Raw genomic sequence first — 23,213 nt, 5'->3', positions numbered from 1 at the left:
TTCATACCCCTGAATAATAATGTATACATATAAAGCTGTATTTGACATATGAAATATTAGATGTTTATTTCTTGTAATGTCACATTATGTTGCTATATTATATAAACACTGTGAAAATACCTAAAGTATTAATTCACTGGTGTTATTACCTTATTTTTCCAGTACATCATTCTTGACCCACAGGATTCAGTCTCCCTAATTGACACATGGAGTAACATCTCCATGAATTTCCCCATATAAAAAAACAATGTTTGAAAACAGAGTTCAAAAAATAAACAGAAAAAAATAAAAATAAAAACTCTTTCTGTCTTTTTCTCGATGTGATTTCATCCAGATCTGTCTTTCACCTCTGCGGGGCTGATGACAGATCTGTATTTGCTCTGTCACTCTTGTTTCTCACTGCATTTCCCACAAGTGGGGTTAGTGGCCTTGCTTTCATTTGGATCGTCTCTCTCTGAATTATTTTACTACATGGACAGAGGGAGAGGATTAGACAAACATACCATGTTTGCTTAGGCTGTTTCTTGAATTGCTTCCATCAGTGCTCTGAAATGTTGCTAAGAGGTATCGAGTTAGGGACCAAAAATACTTCTTATATAACTTTTTTTATTTTGATTAGTTGCCATTGCAAAATTTCTTATATTATTTTCATTTAGTATTCAAATTTTAAAACTGTGAATGTGTAAATACACTGAAGTTGTAGATGCTGTAAATGTATCTACATTGTACATTTTACACAAACATACAAAAATGACGTAAGATTCACCTACAAAAAAGACCTAAATATACTAATGAGAACTGGTTTCTTTGATGTAGGTCATATTTGTTTGTTAACGTTTTAGAAACATGTAGTAGATTCAAATAAATATAAAAAAAATGTATTTAGATTCAAATTCACTGTTGGAAAAGACAACAACTATGTGCAAAAATATACCAGCACACTTTCCATGCATCATCATGTTATGTCTTTTGTAACCCATTGGACTCTGTTTTGGTTGACTTTTTTTTTTAACTAAGTAATTAATTATGATATTTTCCTCTAGTATGGAGCAGAAACGCATGGAATGCAAATGAGAAATGACCTTTGCATCTGCTTTTCTGCAGTTACAAGCTAGAACAGCCACAACGAGAAAGGTTAAGATGATAAATAATAGACGAAAACATACTCTGTATACATATGTACTGCTATTTTAGAAATATGTGACCAATAATAATAATAATAATAAATAAAAAATATACTGTGCATCATTAAAATGGCTCTTATGCCAGTCAGAGAGTTAGATGATGGGTATCATTTATAGATTGCTTCCCTTTTGAGAGGAACGTCTCCTTTGAATGAAATTTTCTCCTTGATCTTTCTGTCAGGTTTCGTACTGATTAATGGTCTGGTCATGACTCACTACTTTGCGTGACATATGATACACCCATCAGTCTGAGTCTATCATGCCGTTAATCACAGTTAAAATATGGAAGAATATATATGGACAGTTTCAGTAAATCATAGTTATCCTTCATCAGGGAGTCAATTATGCAACACCAAAAAGGGTTTCCGCAATAACCTTGAAGATCTGCAAAAAAAAAAAAAAAAAAAACCTGGTGTTGGAGAACTATAAGATCAAATCTATAAGATAAAATGTCAGGCATCGCTGAATATCCCTCTAATCAGCTTCTATCCTCATCTTTATGATTTTATCTGTCTTCCAGATTAAGTAGGTATTAGTGACAGATATAATCCCTCTAGAAGTTAGAAACTGAAGGATCTTCTGAGATATATTCCAATCACCTTCAGTGGCACACTTACTGTAGCACTATTTGGATGGATTAGTTTATCAAACTATTAAAAGATTTACAGTTATTAATAGAGGACATCTATGATTTATTGTACTGATTCAAGGTATTACTGTGGAAGTGTTACAGAAGGTAATGCACTTAATTTATATAAAGACTTGAATATGTTATTTATTTACAAAATATATGTTATATTTACAAAATTATTTATATAATCAAGGAAAGTAATTGATTATAATGAGGATTGTATGTGCCATGTCAGTTGGGGATTAAATAATAATAATAATAATAATCTAGTGAAAAAAAAGTTTACTGTTAATTAATTTCACAGTGAAACAAAAACTAGCTTTACTTTACACCAATGTTAATAATAAATGTGGAGAAACATTGTAAACAAAATAATAATAATAATAATAATAATAATACACAGAAATCACAGACATTTTACTATCTGGAGGGGCTATGATTTCTCACAGGACCCCTGAGTTACTTGAAAAACTATAGGTAATGTGCTCCATAATTTTTACTGAGGTTGTGTGAGAAAAGACAGGCTTGTAGGAGTTGGATCAGATTAAAATCACAACGTACATCTGTGAAGCACAAGCTCACCTAATTTCCACAGGGAAATCTGATCATCCAAATGGAGCATTTCCTTTTTCTTTTCTTTTTTTCTTTGTCACTTTGCATACATTTCATCGTGGTTATTCAAATTTGTATTTCTTTATCTCTTTAGATAGTGTTCAGAGCCACTTGTGCTTTATAAGTACTAATAAACAGCTAATATGCTAGTAATATGCATGTTAAGAAGCAACTAGTTAATAGTGAGAATTAGTCCTTAAAATTGTGTTACCAATTCACTTCATTCATTCATTTATTCATTCATTAATAATACAGATATTAATAATATTTTACATAATTTCTTTTATGCCCCTTTTTAAACAATTGTGTTGTTTTCCACTTGCTTGTGCAACACAAATTATGTGGGTGTGTGTCAGTGTAGTACATTGTTAATCAGGCCATTCTCTATTGTCTTCATATGCCTTTTAATTAAACACCACAACTGGTTATGTCAGGTTGGATTTCAATTTTGAATCCATAAAGCTTAATACTGTGTATTACCTGGATGATCGTCGACTGCGTGTTATATTTGTTCATTTTTTAATTGTTAACTATTTTGTGATAGTTGTTCATTTTGTCCTGAGCCAGTTAAACTGCCCGCTGTTTTTAAGAAAAATGAATCCAGGTCCCTGCACAATCTTTGCGTTTTCTAGCATCTTCATGTCTGAGTGCTTACCAAGTCACGTGCAGATACATTCTTTGAGATCCATCATTTATTACAGACTTTAATAGAGGGTTTTAATCAATATTACTTATAGTAATTAATCCAACTGTTTAAACTAAAGGGAGTTGTCCGACTGCTGGAGGCAAACAAAAAAAAATGAGAGGCAAAGAGCCGGGAGTTGAGCGTAGAACTTCTGAAAACTGCTGACTTAATACTCAAACACAAAAAGTGGGGGTTGGGGTCTACTTTTGTTTAACATATATTCTCTGGCACTTTTTTGGCTTTTAATTAATAGATTCGTGTGGCTGTATCATTATGTTCCCAGAAGAAAACAATAGTTTAAATACGCCCATTTGTTGTAGTACAGCCCTCTTGTAGAGGCACATTGCGAAAGGCATTCAGATGTTCTTCATATGCCTTTTAATTAAAACACCACAACTGGTTATGTCAAGTTGGATTTCAATTTTGAATCCATAAAGCTTAATACTGTGAGAGTTACCTGGATGATCGTCGACTGCGTGTTATATTTGTTCATTTTTTAATTGTTCACTATTTTGTGATAGTTGTTCATTTGTCCTGAGCAGTTAAACTGCCCGCTGTTGTTAAGAAAAATCCTCCAGGTCCTGCACATTCTTTGGTTTTCTAGCATCTTCTGAATGTCTGAACCCTTTCCAAGTCACTGTATGCTTTTGAGATCCATCTTTTCATGAGAACTGAGGGGCTTATATACAACTATTAAAAAAGGTGAAAGCATTCTCTGATGCTCAAGAAGGCAACATGATGCTTTAAGAGCCGGGGGGCGTAAACTTTTGAACATTATGATGATCTGTAATTTTTTTCTTATTTTGTTTAAAGATCATATTTTTTCATTTTATTACAGCCCCTGAGGAGCTACATAAGTTATGTTTCCCAGAAGAAAATATAAATACAAAATTAGGACTGTAAGAGCAGAGGCAGCCATTTGTAACTTGAATGTGCAAAGCTTCTGATGTCAGCCGCTTCCAGTTATTTTATCTGTATAAAAACAGTTTGTTATGCAGGAAACTGGTATTTGTTATCATATTATTTTAATGTATTATCATAATCATAAACACATTTGGTTTTGTAGCAAACAGTGTTACCGTTTACTGTGCTTTGTTATTCTTCTAGAAATGTACTGTGGCTAATGAATCTGAAATCTTACATAAATAGCTTAAATAGCTTAACATAAATCACACAAATCTCACAGAAAATTGCTTACTTCCACGTATACAGAATATGGTGCATATATGGACCTGAAATAATCAGCATAATATTGAATTGTTTTAAAAACAACAAATCATCCTCACCAAAGCTAAGTAACATAAAGTAGCTTTAGCTGTTATGATTATCCAGAAAGCCTTATCTAATTGTAGAGGCAGTTTACACACACACACACACACACACACACACACACACACACACACACACACACACACACACACACACACACACACACAAAGGTCATAATTCATGAAAAGATTGTACATGCTGATCTTAATAGTGAAAATAAAATCAATTGAGGAGAAAGAAAGATGTCCAGAACCGGGGAACAGCTGAGAGAGATGTCTGTGGTAAATGGAGTAATGTCACTCCCTGGACAGTTTTATTCTCCTGATAAAATCTCCCTCTCAGAGCTGAGAAGCAGACTTCTCTGCTCAAGCCTCACTGGATGTTTATCAGACTCTTTGAGCGGCTCACTCCCTTTAACTCAACATCATAGTCCTGCTGTATGTATTGGAGATTGGACATACATTCCCCCAGGCAGGTTATTACACTAACCTGCTAGAATATGACTTTGACCTACCTCCGTTTTATACCTCTGCCTCCTACATGCAGTGGTAAGCATGTTCCCGTCTTCGTACAGTACTCAATGAACTGTTTTAACACTGCGCTGCAACGGTAGGCAAGAATAAGTTAATTTGATTAAAGCAGAATTCTTGTATGTCAGCAGAGATGAAACCGTTGTGGATGGCAGGGGGAGGTGTAGCAGACATAAAAACAGAAGAAAAAGGGATAAAAAACAACATTAATTAATAAGAGGAGGAAGAAGAGCAGAAGAGTTGTTGTGCATCAGTGGGGTGATAAATTGCTGTCAGCTCATCAGAGTGCTGCAGATGGCACAGGCTTACCTTCATCGGCAGCAGGCTGCCATTTGTCTGCAGTGGTCTGACGCTTTCTCCACTTACCACGTCCTTCACTCCTCACTTTGCTCTGACGCATCGCTCTGCCTAAGCTGTTGCTTCTTCTACAGGGTCACAGGAAATGGAAACAATTAAATTCACAAGAGCCTGCTGGTTGTGTCAGATCTAAAGCGGCTGAAAGTTACATCTTGTGTAGAAATGTAGAAATAGCCTTTTAATGCTACATTTATTTTGAAAATTTTTGAAGGATACAGCTAAGGCACTGCTTGAGGCAACACAAAATTATGCTCTAATCCTTCACCTAAAGCAAATACATATAAATCTTGTTGAGGTGAGTTGATTTTTTTTTTTTTACAAATTAATGCATTTATTCAGCAAGGAAGCATTGATCAAAAGTGCCAGTAAAGACGTGTGTATACAATATCCATATATAATGCTGTTCTTTAAATTCAATTTCTGTCCAAAGAGTGATCAAAGAGTCACTCAACTTATCACAGCTTCCACAAAATATTAAGCAGTTTTCAACACTGAAAATAATAAATGTTTCTTGAGCATCAAATTAGCATATTAGACTGATTTCTGAATAAACCGACAAAACCTCCGGTTTTCAATTTACTGTTGTGAGATCATAAATCTATCCGTGCGCAGACCTATCAGACATTGATGTCTCCCCCTGTCTAACTCTCCAGAGCTGAAAACTGCAGTTGTAAAGCCCCTCCTGAAAAAGAGCAATCTTGATAACACCATTTTGAGCAATTATAGACCAATATCTAATCTTCCTTTTATAGGCAAAATTATAGAAAAGGTAGTTTTTAATCAGCTGAACAAATACTTAAACTCAAATGGATACCTGGACAATTTTCAATCTGGTTTCCGACTGCATCACAGCACAGAGACAGCGCTCATTAAGATAATGAATTATATTTCGCTTACATTCTGACTCTGGCAAAATATCAGTGTTGGTATTGCTAGATCTCAGTGCTGCGTTTGACACTGTCAATCATAACATACTACTAGAGAGACTGGAAAACTGGGTCGGGCTTTCTGGGATGGTACTCAAATGGTTCAGGTCATACTTAGAAGGGAGAGGTTATTATGTGAGTCTAGGAGAGCATAAGTCTAAGTGGACGTCCATGACATGCGGAGTCCCACAAGGCTCAATTCTGGCACCACTCTTGTTTAGCCTGTATATGCTCCCACTAAGTCAGATAATGAGAAAGAACCAAATTGCCTATCACAGCTATGCTGATGATACCCAGATTTACCTAGCCTTATCGCCAAATGACTACAGCCCCATTGACTCCCTCTGCCAATGTATTGATGAAATTAATAGTTGGATGTGCCAGAACTTTCTTCAGTTAAACAAGGAAAAAACTGAAGTTATTGCATCTGGAAACAAAAGATGAAGTTTTTCAAGGTGAATGCATACCTTGACTCAAGGGGACAAACAACTAAAAATCAAGTCAGGAATCTTGGTGTGATTCTGGAGACAGACCTTAGTTTCAGTAGTCATGTCAAAGCAGTAACTAAATCAGCATACTATCATCTAAAAAACATTGCAAGAATTAGATGTTTTGTTTCCAGTCAAGACTTAGAGAAACTTGCTCATGCCTTTATCACCAGCAGGGTGGACTATTGTAATGGTCTCCTCACCGGCCTTCCCAAAAAGACCATTAGACAGCTGCAGCTCATCCAGAACGCTGCTGCCAGGATTCTGACTAGAACCAGAAAATCTGAGCATATCACACCAGTCCTCAGGTCCTTACACTGGCTTCCAGTTACATTTAGGATTGATTTTAAAGTACTTTTACTCGTTTATAAATCACTCAATGACCTAAGACCAAAATATATTGCAGATATGTTCACTGAATATAAACCTAACAGACCACTCAGATCATTAGGATCGAGTCAGTTAGAAATACCAAGGGTTCACACAAAACAAGGGGAGTCCGCCTTTAGTTACTATGCCGCCCGAAGTTGGAATCAGCTTCCAGAAGAGATCAGATGTGCTAAAAAACATTAGTCACATTTAAATCTAGACTCAAAACTCATCTGTTTAGCTGTGCATTTGTTGAATGAGCACTGTGCGATGTCCGAATTGATTGCACTGTATTTTACATATTCACTGTATTCTATGTAAAATAATTTTCTATTTTTAACTGTTTTAAATTCATTTTAAATAAGTAAATTTTTAAATCATTTCCAATGTTTTAAAATTGCTTGTTTTATGTTTTTAAAATTGCTTGTTTTATTTTTGTTATTATTTTTCTTAATGATTATTTTACCTTCTTTTATTTAAAGCACTTTGAATTACCATTGTTTACGAAATGTGCTATATAAATAAACTTGCCTTGCCTTGCCTTGCCTTGTTCTTTAAATTCAATTTCTGTCCAAAGAGTGATCAAAGAGTCACTCAACTTATCACAGCTTCCACAAAATATTAAGCAGTTTTCAACACTGAAAATAATAAATGTTTCTTGAGCATCAAATTAGCATATTAGACTGATTTCTGAATAAACCGACAAAACCTCCGGTTTTCAATTTACTGTTGTGAGATCATAAATCTATCCATGCGCAGACCTATCAGACATTGATGTCTCCCCCTGTCTAACTCTCCAGAGCTATGGGATTTATCCATTCATCTACTTACCTTTTTATTGTCACACTTCAACTTATAAATAAACTGTCAGCTTTTACTAAACCCTCTGCCTGCATCCTGGTTTGTGACACATTGTGCCTATAACCATTTTTCAGTAGAATGTACATAGCCTACTACTACTACTACTGCTACTACTAAAATGAAACAAACATTATATTTTAAGGAATAATCACACAACATTTCTTCCATGTTTTAATTTTAAACATAAATCCCCTTTGTTTGCCAGAAAAAAAATAAAGTTAGCTTAATTTCCAATAATTAAAAGATAAATGATGAAATTAATTAAATGAAATTAAGGTTTTATGCCTTCATTTGATAACCTGAAAAATGTAAATACACAACACAGAATTTCTGGGGGGGGGGGCTTCTTAAAGGCTTCTTAAAGGCTACTTTAAGAAAAAAAAATGTTTTATGCATTCAAATAATTAGACATGCTAAAACACAGAATTTGGTAACAATAAAAAATAATAATAATAATAATATGGTGAGGGAAAAATAAAAATTTTCATGTTTTTGTTCAACTTTTAATAAATTGTTGTGAAAATGCATGTTTCATGATTTTAATTAATTAGACGTGTTTTTTTAATTAATACCATTTAATTGAACTATTAAAAAGGAGTAAAAAACAATTATCGGAATACTGAAAAATGAAAAGAAAAAAAAAGAATTTGGAAAAAAAATTAAATGGATTTCATAGGGCCCTAACTATCCCTCAGCCTTGCTGCGCCCTCCAGGTTGGGAACCACTGCTTTATACTTTTAAATGGATACATTAATTGTGTTTATTATATATTTTTTATTAAAGTGGAAATCAGTTAACTAAATAATGTAAACTTGACTGACTGCTTGGGATATTTGTGTTATTTATACCAATTATCATTTTTGTACAATTACTTGCCTGTCATTTGAGTTTGTGGCAAAACTTTTTGCAGTGTTTAAATGTTGTTTATTACAGCATAAAATTAATTAAAATGGATGTTTAATTTCATAAAGTACAAGTTGATTTCAAAATGCACCTACATTTTTTGCATTTTGTGTTTTTCGGTTGAATAAAAGACTATTTTTCCCTATTATTCATCACTGAAGATTTCTTCAAAAAAGTCTAAAACTCGTCTCGTCTTGTTCTCATGAACCCAGTCTCATGTCTCCTCTCATCTCATGGGATAAATGTCTCATCACACCCCTAATAAACAGCTACAGCATGAATAGATTGACACAGCTAGATTTTTGCCCATTACTCCAATTTCTAATGCCATGTAAATGCCTTAACCTTCATTCTGTCAGCTTACTGAAGTGCATGTGTAATATATGTCAGAAAAGTGTCCTCAAGGCAGATTTAAGTGCATACAGCCACAGCGTGTGTTTGCAATAGGGGAGTAGGAAATATATAGCAGATTCCAACTAAAAAAAAAAAAAAAAAAGTACAGTACAGTCTGTGCAAATTTACCGCTGACATTTTGGAATATTCCTCTTTATTTAACATTAAAACTCACATAACAAATGGAATACTTTGAGTACAATACATGTTTAAGTTTTGATGTCACCACCGGCAAATAACCAGATTTTTTAATAAAGTCTTGTAAATATAGTTTACTTGCTATGCCGGGATATTGATTTGTATGTAAAACAGGTTAATTAAGTAAACTGATTTTTTGCATATTGGTTCGCATGTACAGTAAACACACTTAATCTAAAATCCCCACCAGACAGACAGCCTGTGTGGAATGACTATAAATATTTAGTATATTTTTTGTGTAGAATTGTCATTTTTGTGTGAACTATTCTTTAATTTCTACAAGAAATCACATCTTATATACTAGAATAAAGGCGGTATTGTAATGCACTTCACAATTACACCTCTTCTTAGAAAGATACAGTAGCATAGTGCTTCAATTATAATCTTGATTGGATGACTTTTGCAGTCATAGAGCCATGGAAATTCTAGCAGATATATCCAGCGACATTAAAAGACAATGAGTGAAATATTACACATCTCCATTGTGAGTTCTGGGGATTCAGAGGTAGGCTAACTCCAGGAACAGATGTGTAGGCTGTAATAAAGCTGCTGGTGATTGTCTTTGTGAGTTTTATCTGCCCCCCCATCTGCTGGAGATTTACAAGAAATATCTCTTTTTCACAACACACTCCGGGGTTGACATTCCCACTATCACTCCTCAAGCCTTTCCTCCTCATATTTCACTGACCTACAGGCCAAAAATGAACTGTAATTTCCAAAATCATATGTGATGAGATTCCCACTAAATACCCACAAGTGCATACTCAGCTGACTATAGAACATAGACTCTGTGCAGAATCGCTTTGTCTTGTCATAAACAGCGATATACTTTTTTTATTTCATGTTTAACAGGTCATCAAAGGCAGAAGCAATAAACAAATTTGACATAAAGATGCCAGGTATTATTTGTAAGGTTAGTTTTCCAAACCCCTAGTAAAAAAAGTACACTTTAGCATACTATATATATATATATATATATATGTGTGTGTGTGTGTGTATGTGTGTGTGTGTGTGTAAAAATATTTATTACAGAAATAATATACTTTGAAGAATATACATGCACTTAAGTGTGAACTGAAAGCAATAGTTTCTGGACACCTGAAGTGATGACAATACTTTTTGTACACGAAGAAAACCAAAATAACGCCTTTACTCAACAATTCCTCTCCTCTGTGTCTCTCCAAATCAACGTAGTGCCATTTTGACAAATCTGAGCAGTACGCAGCCGGCTTATGCTCTTCTGTGTCAACCACACCACAAGGATACGTTTTTTTACGTTTATTTACGCTTTGGTTTGAATGAAAACCGTGCATCGGCAGCTGACATAGAAGAGCGTACTCTGCCTGCGTACTGCTCAGATTTGTCAAAATGGCGCTACGCTGATTTGGAGAGACACAGAGGATAGGAATTGTTGAATAAAGTCATTATTTTTGTTTTCTTTGTGTACAAAAAGTATTTGAATCACTGATGGCAGATGGAGTATTCTGACGATGCTTTTCATGCTTTTCTGGACCTTGACACTGTTACTTACTTGGCAGTCTATGGAACAGTCTCAAGCCTCCCTGTTTTCATCCTAAATATCTTAAATTGTGTTCCGAAGACAAACAAAGCTTTTCCGGGTTTGGAACGACATGGGGGTAATTACAAAATTTTCATTTTGCGTGGGAGTAACCCTTTAAGCACATGTTCATTAGTATGTAGTCAAAATAAAAATAAGTGTATTTCTTTTAATTATTAAACAGTGATTTAAAATGCACTTTGAATTAAAACTTTTAATTTGACACTATTACAAAGTGCACTTTTTAAAAGCATTCTTAAGTGTGTTAAGAAATATAGCAATGAAAGTTTACTATTAAGTACACTGAAGTAGTTTTTTTTTCATTAATATATAATCTGCAAGTTCAGTTAAAAATATAATTTACATATTTGAAGTACACTACAAGTGCACATTTTATAAGACCTTATGGACGTTTTTGTCCTTTTCAGGTTTTAACTGTTTTTTTGTTGTTGTTTTTTTGCCTGTACTAATGCCAACTACATAAATTTTGGCACAGGTGTGTATTTTTATTGGAATTTTAATATTTAACCCTCATTTCCTTTAATGAATCTATTTTACACTAGTTACAAAAAAAAGCTCCTCTCAGGGCCTTAAGGACAAAAATGTCCTCGTTAAAACTGCAATTTTTAATCCCAGGGCCATTTAACTATAAAATGATGCAGTCTTTGTTAATAGGCTTTAATTCTGTTGCCAAGGCTTCAAAATTATTATTATTATTTTTTAAAATACTTAACCAATGGTGCCATTTTCTCAGGTTTGGCCTATAAAACAAATACTCACATTTTTCCTGTGTTCTGCTTTTGCTGTATTATAGAGCCAGTTTGATAATTTATGCAGCTATAATTGTGTGGGTGTGTTGGTATGGATGTCAGAGTGAGGTTAGTATGTGTGTCTTAAAAAAACAATGTGTGTTTGTGTGTGTGCGCACCTGTAATGTTTGAAAGAGAGAAATTATACTGTACTGCAAACAACAAACCCCACCACTGTGTATGCCATCGGAGCTTTGCTGGAATCTTATGGGAATAATTTGGTACTGCACCCAAATAAAATGTTACTGAAAGCTCATTTTTGAGATATCAACCTCAAATTTGGAACACAACTTGTTTAGATTTATGGCTTTGATTTTCTAGCAAATTTTGTGTTCAACGTGTTTTATAAAATATATATTTCATATAAAATTTGCTAATAAATAATTTTCATAGACTTAAACCACTGTAACTTTTTTGGTTAAATTTTTTACAACTTTTTTTAACTTAAACAATAATCTTTCAAGGGTCTTCTTTAAAATGACACCTAACTTACTCTGTACTCCCAAGCTTCAATTTTTTATAACGTTTTTGGATATGGACATTTTTGTCCTCTATGAACCTAAGTGTAACTTTTTTTTTTTTAATTGAAGCACAAGGGTTAAGCACACTCCTTTTTCACAAGGGACTGCATGTTGCTTTTAGGTTCAGTGAAGTAAGGTTTGTTGTTTCTTTATAATAACTTTGAAATAACATTGAACCTGTGTAAACAGACAGAAGAACCAATGTTCACTGTTTTATTAATTTCCGCATCTTCAAAATATACATACTGTACATGTGTAACAAGAAAAAAAGAAAAAAGCTTTAAAGACATTGTGACACTGAATATTTTCAAGGTTCATTGTGTCATGTCAGTCAGTGTGCTTTTAAAGCTCACAATAAATTCAGCTCACTTAATAGAAACAGTGCCTGCCATGAACACTCAGTCACCGATGAGCGGATGTAGCCTTAAAGATCCAATCATGCCTTTTATAAATCACCTTAATCGTGCTTTTGCATAATGTATGGCCCAATGAGTAGCAGATGGACTAACTCAGCAGCAATTCCTGTATTGTACTTTAAGTCTTGGGGATCAGGTTGACACCATTAGGACATTCCTGTCATACAAAAAAGGGGAGATAGTGCTATGTAATTCCACTTTTGACCCTTTTGTCTGATGGCGTTGAGAGAAAGCTTAATTTTTCTCCCGTCACATTATCTCATGCTTGTTTTATTGACATTGCTACACTTCTATCCGAACAGGACTGATGTCCTTAATGTGAAAGGAACAGTCATTTTGCTTAGGGACCATTCAAGTGAATCAAAAAGGCACGTTTACAACTGGGCCTGTATTCTGAATTTGAAGATCGCCAGCGGCAGAAAATCCCACTGTACTCTCGCTGTCCCCTCCAGGCTCCTCCTAAATCTATGATGGAATGTTGTGCGAGAGCAGTTGATTTGGAGATGAGAGGGAATGGAGAAGCAGCACTTCCCCTCAGAGAGGAAGAGAAATGGTGGTGGCAGTGATGGAGAGGGGTTCTCACAGAGTCCAGGTCACCACTTGAACTCTAAAGGCACCCAGTAGATCACAAACTGTCAGAGACTGTAAGAGAAATGAGAAAACAAGAGTTCCCTCCTTCAAGAGCGACAATCGTGGGATAAATCAAAAATTAAATAGTTTTTGCTAAAGGTAAATGACCAGATGAATAACAGTGTGTAGTAAATGGTCAAACTCTTTTGTGCTACAGTCAGTATGCTCATGATTAATACAATAAATTCAAATAATGTGATGACGATGATAAGCACTAGTTTGCAACATCAAGCAGCACAACACACTGTTTTTGCACAGCTAAAGTAACTGGAAGGTCACTGCTTAACTTCCAAATGCACCTGGTAGATAACAAACTGTCAGATGACTTTGGAAAGTTTAGGAAAGAGGAACGAGAAAACAGAGTTTCCCCCATCAATACTGGCAATCATGAGCAAGAATGAGAGGATCGTTGCTGGAAGTAAATAACCAGACAAATAAATTAAGTGAGAATGAGACGGTTGTTTCGAAGAGTAACGAAGTGCTGTAAAAGGTAAAACTCTTTTGCCCTAAAATCTGTGTCTACGATTGATACTGTATAATACATTTAAATAATGTGATGATAAGCACCAGTTTGCAACATCAAGCAGCACAATGGACTGTTTTTGCACAGCTCAAATAAATGGAAGGTCACCGCTTGAACTCCAAAAGTACCCGTTAGATTGCAAACAGTCAGATGATTTGGAAAGCTTAGGAAAGGGGAACGAGTAAACAGAGTTTCCTCCTGCTAGAGGCAAATAACAAGAAGAATAACATGTAGTAAGCTGTAAACCTCTTTTGTGCTACAATCAGTGTGTTTATGACTGCGATAATAAATTAATTTGCAGTTTTTGCAGTTTACAATATCAAGCGGCATAGCAGGCTGTTTTTGTACAGCTACAGTAAAATAACTGAAAGGTAACCGCTTGAACTCGAGAGGCACCCGGTAGATCACAAACTGTCAGATGCATTGGGACAGTTTAGGAAAGAGGACCAAGAAAACAAAGTTCCCTCCTTCAGGAGTGGAAATCATGGGAAAGATTGAGTGAGAACGAGAGGGTCATTGCTAGAGGCCCCCTCACCCTTCTTCCCCACCCGTCTCTGTACTCTTCGGAGATATTGCTCGACTCTAGCCTTGACGGATGGCAGATCGGGGAGCTGTATTGATCAGAACAATGCCAACGGTCAACAAGATGGAGGACGGTATCAGACATGCAATCTCACAGCTTGGTGTGGTGTGGGGAGAGGGCTGGGGCCATCCATCTCCTCACATTACATTCAGCTGCAAGGACATTAAGCTGAGGGATAAAGGCTGTCTGGGGTGCTTAGAGAAACGTCTGGTTATCAAACCATGAGGCTGAGTTCAATACAGATTTACACCGTGGCATGGGCGCAGCTCTGCAAGTAAATCCTTAGCATGGAGGTGGAAAACAAGGGCTTGTCTGGCTCATGAGGAAACGAAGAGGAACCATATTATTGCAGGTGGTCTCACGGGAAATTGTACTGGACAGCATCAATGCTCCTGGCCCCAAACATAGGCCTATTTACCTTTCGATAAGCTTCTCAGCTTGGGGATGACTGTGTACTGTTCCACTCAGCAGAAAACTGGTTTTCTCAGGTATTTCACAACACAGAGTATTGTAAGTGCACCTGCTGATCAATGTTTGGTGTGAAGAACATCTTTACTCATCTCAACAAAGCTTGTTGTGCTTCCAAAAATCAACTGAGAATGAGTTCCGTCTGTTTGTAAAAAAAAAAAAAAAAAGATACTCTAAACAAATCCAAATTATCAAAAAAAAAAAAAAAAAAAAAAAAAAGCATCAAAAAAGATAACTCCATCCATCTATCCATTCTCCAAACCACTTATCTTCTGTAGGGTCAATTTGTAAAATGGCTGCACCAACTCTTACATTAAAACTAAGATGGATACCTTTAAATAAAGATATCTGTGCTAGCTTGAGTCTCCCATCTTGCCTTTTTTGTCTTATTTCATAGGATAAGCTGGACTCATCTTTCTGAAGTTAGACCACCAACAGATTTTCTATAATGAAGAAAATATACTATTGGTGTAGCTTCTATCATATAACCAATATAGTTATCATATTTGCTTTATTGTGGGAATAGCTTAAGAGGGATTTTTTTTATTAAACTGTGTGAAGTAATTTATCACTATCTTCCAAAACTAACTCCTGGTGTTAGGATTTACTACTATATCCATTGACTCCCCCCACCTAAAAGTTATTGTAGTTCCATCAAAAGTGCTCATTGTAATTAAATGTAGATCTTCTGAATATGTCTTGCCTAAATGCATTTAGATGAGCCCGTCCATCTGTCACTTAATCACTGACACACCTTAGGGCCCTGTGAAATCCTTCATATTCATTCTATTGCCTTTTTTCACACTGCCATGCTTGAGGACTAGCAGAACACATAAAATAGTGCACAGTTAATCATCGACAGATGCCTAATCCAGTTATAGGGACAACAATAAAGTATGTTTTAAAATGAATATAAAGAGAGCAGCTGGCTCTTTCCTTCCAAGGGGCTAAAATGATGGAACTAGAGTCCTTCAGACAGATAATAGACTGGCCGGAGAGATGTAATCAAAGCTGCGAGGTGCTAAATAATTCACTTGCCTGAGGCTTGTTAACTAGTTAACAATCTGTGGTCATTCATAACCTTATATTAACACTGACACTTACTCATTCCTAACTATATTTACTTGTGAAGCTATAAAAAGACCAAATTTATATTTTTTCAGATAAACTGAAACTGAAAACGAAACTATCTGTCTTATTGTTGTGCCACATTCTAGATCTTTAACATTGAAGATCACAAACACACTAAGCAAAATAATGTTGGCAAAACATGCTAGCAAGGCAAACATTAGCTTGTAAAGCTCCTCTTATAAAGCCTACATTAACTGGTCTCAAACCTTTCTTAACATTCCACCTCTCCCTGAAATATCACAGTGAACACCGTTCGACTGAATATGATGGGACCATTCTTGCTGTGTAAATATAAACTCCTTGGCTCCAGCCTGAGAAGAATTCTTGATGGCTGCCTGTGATGTTGTTGGTCTTCGTATCACAGATCTAGTTTCAAACGATGGCAAAAGTGGAACCTCCTTGCTGTTTGCCCATTTCACGGTAAACTGTGTTAGCGTGTGAATGGTGATTCTGAGAGCTGTAGCCAACAGAACTGTGCACACACTGCGGCTCCAGGGACCAAGTGAGGAGAAAAGAAAAAATTAATAATAAAAATAATTGTTTAAATACATGCTTTAGCAAACAGGTCTGGTGATATGAAAATGCAACAAACAGCTTAGATGTAACATATAGGCTAACATGGGAAACTAGTGAATTTAAATTAGAAGTTCGATTTTACTTCTTTTAAGAATGCAATGCCATTGTTGCTTAGACACTGTGGATAACAGTCATGTTTTTGTTTTGTTTTTTTTTCTGTGGGGAATTTTATACATCTTGGAAAGCTTTTAGCTATGGAGTGAATGTGGGATTATTTGTGTACATACACACACACGGGAGCTTTCACCCACAGCCCTCACCCTCATTGTATATCTACAATTTAGGTCTATTTTTATTTCATCCAGAAATTTTTAGGAGGAATCTCTGAGACATGAAGTTGATACTTAAATTTAATTTACTCCATTAAGACTCTGGAGCAACATCTGAGTGACCAGTCATATACAAAATACACTGTTGATGTGTTCATTTATCCATTTATTGTTTTTGAGGTGAATACCCCTATAAGCAGAAGATTAAGATCTGGAGTGATATTGTTTTTCAGTTGTTTGTTGTATTCCTCACAACCCCCAGCAGGGTGGGGAAATACTAGAATGTATTTTTTTCTTTTACTTGACTCACTGCCTCTTTCTTCTCCTCTGACTTCTCGCAGCGGTGCACATCCTCTCCCTCCTGCCCCAAGCCTAATAGAGATGGCCATTCACTGAAATGACTGCTATCATTAGCACAGCGAAACCCTCTGCCAGTCCATGCAACACTCTCTCGTTTGTGTTTCATATGGAGGAGGACCGACCATGCAGTTAATATCAGTGGTAGTCATGTTATACAACAACCACTGAATAAAAAGAGAGAAAAAAATAATAATAACATTTATTTTTCTTTAACTGTATGTTTTAAAGTTATAATGTAACGAAAGTAGCGACCAGGGTTATTTTAGTATCAGATATACAGTACTAATATAGTTTTGATGAACAATGCAACAATGAACAATGCAAAATTCGCCACTGTAAGTCACCAGACCTTTTTGGAAGATTTTTATACAATGAACAAAGAATGACTTTACACAAACATTATATAAATTTCATTTGCTTGCCATAGAAAAAGGAAGACTTTGACCTTTAAAAGACAGCAACATATTCTCATTATCACCATTATTATTTTCATCCTGATCTATCTTTGGAGTTACATACACTTCCGGAAAAAGAACCTTTGTAAAATGACCAGACATAAAATTTGTTATAAACTCTTGTAAAGGTCTAGGAAAAGATGTTTTCAAACTCTTCAGGATATTCCCCACTATTCTCTCTGATCTACTTCCAATCTTCTTAGTAAATCCTTGTACTGAAAACCACTCTCTCTTTGACAAATCCAACAAATTTCCAACTTTGGTTACTCCTGCTGAAGCAAAATTAGAGATATCTGTGTTAGACATAGTGCAGTTTTGACAAAACCAGGGCATATGAAAAAGTGGTTCATCAAAGCCAAAATGTTCTCTCCGCTCCAACTTAGAGTACCTCCAAGCTTCAAAAACAGATCCATAAAACTTTATAACAGTCTTATCTTTTGCATCATATTCTGAAATTAAAAACATCTATTTATCAAGCCCCATCTTGCTTTTTGATTGTAAAATGACAAGACCAAAACTAATCCATAGTACAGAATCTGAAGAATAAAGCAGCTTTTGGGCAGTTTGTAACCTCATGGCTTTCGCCATAGAGGCCAGACGGATTAACCCTTGACCACCCTCGTTGACAGGAAAACAAAGTACTCCAGGGGGGAAACAATAATGGCCACCCCAGAAGAAATCCACAAAAGATTTTTGAAGTTTTGACAAGAGGTCTTTTGGAGGATCCAATACTGTTAAACGATGCCACAGCATTAAGGCAGCAAGATTGTTCACCACTAACACTCTGTAAAAAAGCCGGGCTTGAATCCATTTCCATCTCTGCAGCTTTCCAGTCACTTTTTCTATAAGTCCTTCCGAATTCTTTTTCATATGTTGCTCAGTCCCAAAAAAAACAATCCAAGGATTTTAACACCCTCTTTATTCCAAAGGCACTGAAACTGAGGTGGGTTCTGCTCTGACCAATGACCCAGTAACAGGGTATCAGTTTTTTCCCAATTAACCTGCGCAGAAGATGCACTCTGAAAGATATTGAGACATGAAGCCAGATGTTTAGTATCTTCATAAGATCTAAATAATAACTGTGATGTCATTAGCATAAGCTGTTAGTTTCACTGTTGGTGTATTCAAGAAGGAAGATTACGGAAAAAAGTCACTCCTTGCAACTTCTCTCTCAACATCCTTAACAATAGTTCAATAGAAATGGTGTACAAGAGGCCAGATAAGCTGCAACCTTGTCTCACTCCTCTATGCACCGAAAAAGGTCTTGTCAGAGTTCCATTCACCTTCAGCATACTGTAAACGTACTTATACAGAAGCCTTACCCATGACGTAAACTGTTCTCCAAAGCCAAAGCCTTTTTAAGCGTTTTAAACAAATATGCATAATCAACTTTGTCGAACGCCTTTTCTTCATCCAAACACACAAGGCCAAGATCTAGTTTATGCAGTTTAGTTAAATACAACATATCACGCACAAGAAAAATATTGTCAAATATAGAACATTTTGAAATGCAGTAAGACTGGTTGATAATTGAAGCCAAATACTTTTTCAGGTGATTTGTCAATGCCTTAGATAAAAGTTTGTAATCAGTTCCTAAAAGAGAGACTGGTCGCCAGTTTTTTAATAAGCCAAGATCTCCTTTTTTAGGTAAAAGGGTTACCACAGCTCTTCTACAACTGAGAGGTAAGGATTTTGACTCAAAGCTTTCAAGAAACACAGCGTGCAGATCTTGTCCTACAATGGACCAAAATTTTTTATAAAATTCATAAGCCTATCCATCCAGCCACGGTGTTTTTCTTGCAGACTGCTGCTGTAAGGCCGTACTTAACTCCTGAAAAGACAGTGTTTTTTTCTAAATCAGCTTTATCTTCATTTCCAAGCTGTGGAAGTCCATCTAGATGTTAATCAGTTGCTTCAAGATCACAAGGTTGTACACTATATAAATCTTCATAAAACTTGTGAAATTATTTCTTTCTTTTCAGTTATTTATTTTCCATTTAACAGTTTGAGATAATTTATATTCTTCCTTTCTCTAACATTCTTCTCCAACGAAAAGAAAAAGTAGTTGAAGAATCCATACTGTTTAATTGAAGAAATCTTCCACGTATAGATGTGCTATGACTCCTTTCTTCTTACAAATTCTTTAGAAGCAATTTATACTTTTCAAGCATCCTTGCAGTGTCTGTATCTTTACCCACACTAATGGTGCTACTTAGCTTAAGAATTTGCTGCTTCAAAAAATTTCAAAGACTTTTTCTCTCATTCCAGCCGTGCGATTCCTTGTATATTGTTGGCAAAAAATCTGGATCTGTACTTTTCCGATGTCCCACCACTGGCCTAAAGTTTTGTACTGTGACTTTCTCTCTCTCCATTCTCCCCAGAACTGAATGAAAAAATGTACAAAGGATTTATCTTGCAAAAATCTATTGTTAAAACGCCAGTAATTACAATAGGAAGTCCTCTGTGTTATAGACATAGTTACAGCAACATAGTGATGATCAGAAAGTGACGTTGGCAAAATATAACTATTAACAAATCTTGATCTATTACCCATTTGAACATAAATCCTATCAAGTCGTGCACCAAAAACTGTGTTAGCATTTATTTTTTACACACATATATTGTCTGTCACTAAGGAAACCTTCTCTCCATACATCAACAAAATTATGATATTGGACTATGGTTTTGAGAGTTTTAGCCGATTTTAAGTGAGGCTCGACATGATTTCTATCCATAGTGTAATCAAGAGTACAATTAAAATCACCAGCTAAAATTATTATTATATTATTTGGAATTTCTGAAATAATATATTTGAAATTTTTTTTTTTTTTTTTTTTTTTTTTTTTTTTTTAAAGAGACTCTTTCTACACCATCATTTGGAGCATAAACATTAATAAGAGAAATAGAATTATTCATATAACTTAAAATCCAATATTTGCATTCTACCAGGTATAATTTCTGTAACCTTATTGTCTTGAATTTGTAAGTCTGAAGAAATAAGAACTGCCACTCTGAGACTGCTTATCCATTTGTTTGTTTGTTTGGGCACGTTTGCCTAACGTGTCCCTGCTCTCTGCAAAAAAAGCATCACATTTGATCCGAACTAATAAAGATTGTATAATCTTTGCCTCCAAGTTAAATGGATCCTGTGGCTCATTCAATATCATGTAGCCTACATGTATCGACAAAAACACATAACGTGCTTGATATCTGGGTTTTTCACACCTAACGGGATCATCTTAATAGGCGCTGTTAATTTGCCATATCTTTCAAGCACTCCCTGAATAACTTGGTTCTTAATGAATGGAGGAACATTCGATAAAACTATTTTCTTTGATGGACTCGATAAAGGCAGTACTGGAAAGAACGTGTCATTAATTGTAATTCCACGTTCAATCAAATTATCCACCATCTGAACATCAGCAAGAAAAACAACAACAGCTTTATTCATTCTAAAAGCTGACTTAATATGTAGCCCACCAACCTGTTCACTTACTGCAATCGACACATCTTCCACAGATATGGAGTCATCTGGGGTGCATTTAAATCCATGTCTGAGAGTCAAGTGTTAAAAATCTTAAACTTAATCTTAGAAAAAAGAAAAAAAAAAATATATATACATATATATATACATACTAAATTAAATATTTTAAACTAAATATAGATATATATATATATATATATATATATATATAATGTATATATATATTAATATATCTATATATATATATATATATATCTTAGAAAAAATTTTCCTGACTAAAAAAAAATAATAGACTATATATATATAATATGGATATATATATATATATTATATATATCATAATATATGTCTTTTTAGGGCTCTAAAGGTCCTCATAGACATTTATATGTATATATATAATCTCTATAATATATATATATATATATATGTATATATATATATATATATATATACGTTGCGCTTATATATATATATATATATATATATATCTATATACATATATATATATATATATATATATATATATATATATATATATATATATATATATATATATATATATATATGTATATACATATACATATATAATATATATATATATATATTATATATATATATATATATATATATATATATATGATATATATATATATATATATATAATGTATATATATATATATATATAAAGCGAAACTCTCTAAATTCTTAAAAGCATGCTCCAAAGCTCCAAACTCCTCCCATTACCCACAATTCCAAGAGAGAGAGAGATCTTAAGTTAAGATCAGCCATTTCATGCTGACTTTAAGTGCAATGAGAAAAAAGTCTGAAGTTTCCAAGGTTCTGCACAGCAGTTAATTCAAACAAAATGAAGTGCTCTCCAGCAAGATTGTTGTGTAGTCTGGCGGCTTGTGGGAAGAAACTGTTTCTTAATCTAGATTTTTTTTTTCTCTCTGAAGGCTTTTTAGCCCTTTTCCAGATGGTAAGGGTGGGAACAGAACATTGGATGGGCAGAGATCCTGCTTTATACACTTCTCATTAGAGATATCCCAGATAACAGGAAGATTGGTATCAGTGATGAACAGGGCCATTTTCATGGCTAAGGCTTCCTGCCTGAGCTCAAACTGTTTCTATACCTGCACATCTGGCCTGTTAACATCTGGCTGTGCAATCATCAGACTTGTCACTTTTTGAGATGGACTCCAGATGATCTCCAAACATCACAAAACAACATGATGACAAAATGTGTAAATTAAAATGGCAAAAAGTCACAAATACTGTACAAGCAGAATCATTTTTATAACCCATTGCCACTGCCAAAATGTTTTGCTTGAGGTAAGATCAGAGAAAACAACAACTAAAGTTCAGAAAATATATATGTTATTCTTTATCTCATCTGTAACATGATGAACAAATGAAAAAGACACTGCAAAGGAGTTTTGATGGTGTGCTGTTTGGGAAGACAACAATAGAGCATACAAGACAATGAAAGGCTGCATACAGTTTGTGTCTTACTGACTACAACAGTATGACATTGACAATGGCCTCAGATGAAGAGAACTAGATAAATACATTAGTTCATGCTAGTCAAATGATTTCAGCGGCACACATAATGAATGAAAACGTTGCAGCATGGATCACTTGTTATACGCACATTCAAAGTATTCAAAAGAGGATAGGGAGGCCTTTAAAGTTAACATGAAACAACGCTCACAACTCGTTTTACTTCCATAATCACATGTTTCAGAGACGATTGAGAGAACAGAAAAATGTAGAGTGTGACTTGATTTTATTCATGGAAAACTGATTGGATACATGGTGGTTGGAGGGCCTTGAAAAATAATAGGGCTTGGGGACATCAGCTGAACAAAAAAGTCTTTTCAGAGGTGGAGAATATTCACATTTTACATTTACGGTACATATTGATGAAAGCTCATGGAAACAGACCTTTTATTTAATTTGAAATAACCAAACAGTTAAAAAAAAATCCATCCTGATCCCCTGCTGGTATATATCATAACTATACT

Source organism: Cyprinus carpio, chromosome A19 (genome assembly GCF_018340385.1).
Source record: "Cyprinus carpio isolate SPL01 chromosome A19, ASM1834038v1, whole genome shotgun sequence".
NCBI classification, from domain to species: Eukaryota; Metazoa; Chordata; class Actinopteri; order Cypriniformes; family Cyprinidae; genus Cyprinus; species Cyprinus carpio.
The sequence above is the reverse complement of the archived record's forward strand: the minus strand, read 5'-3'. Positions refer to the sequence as shown.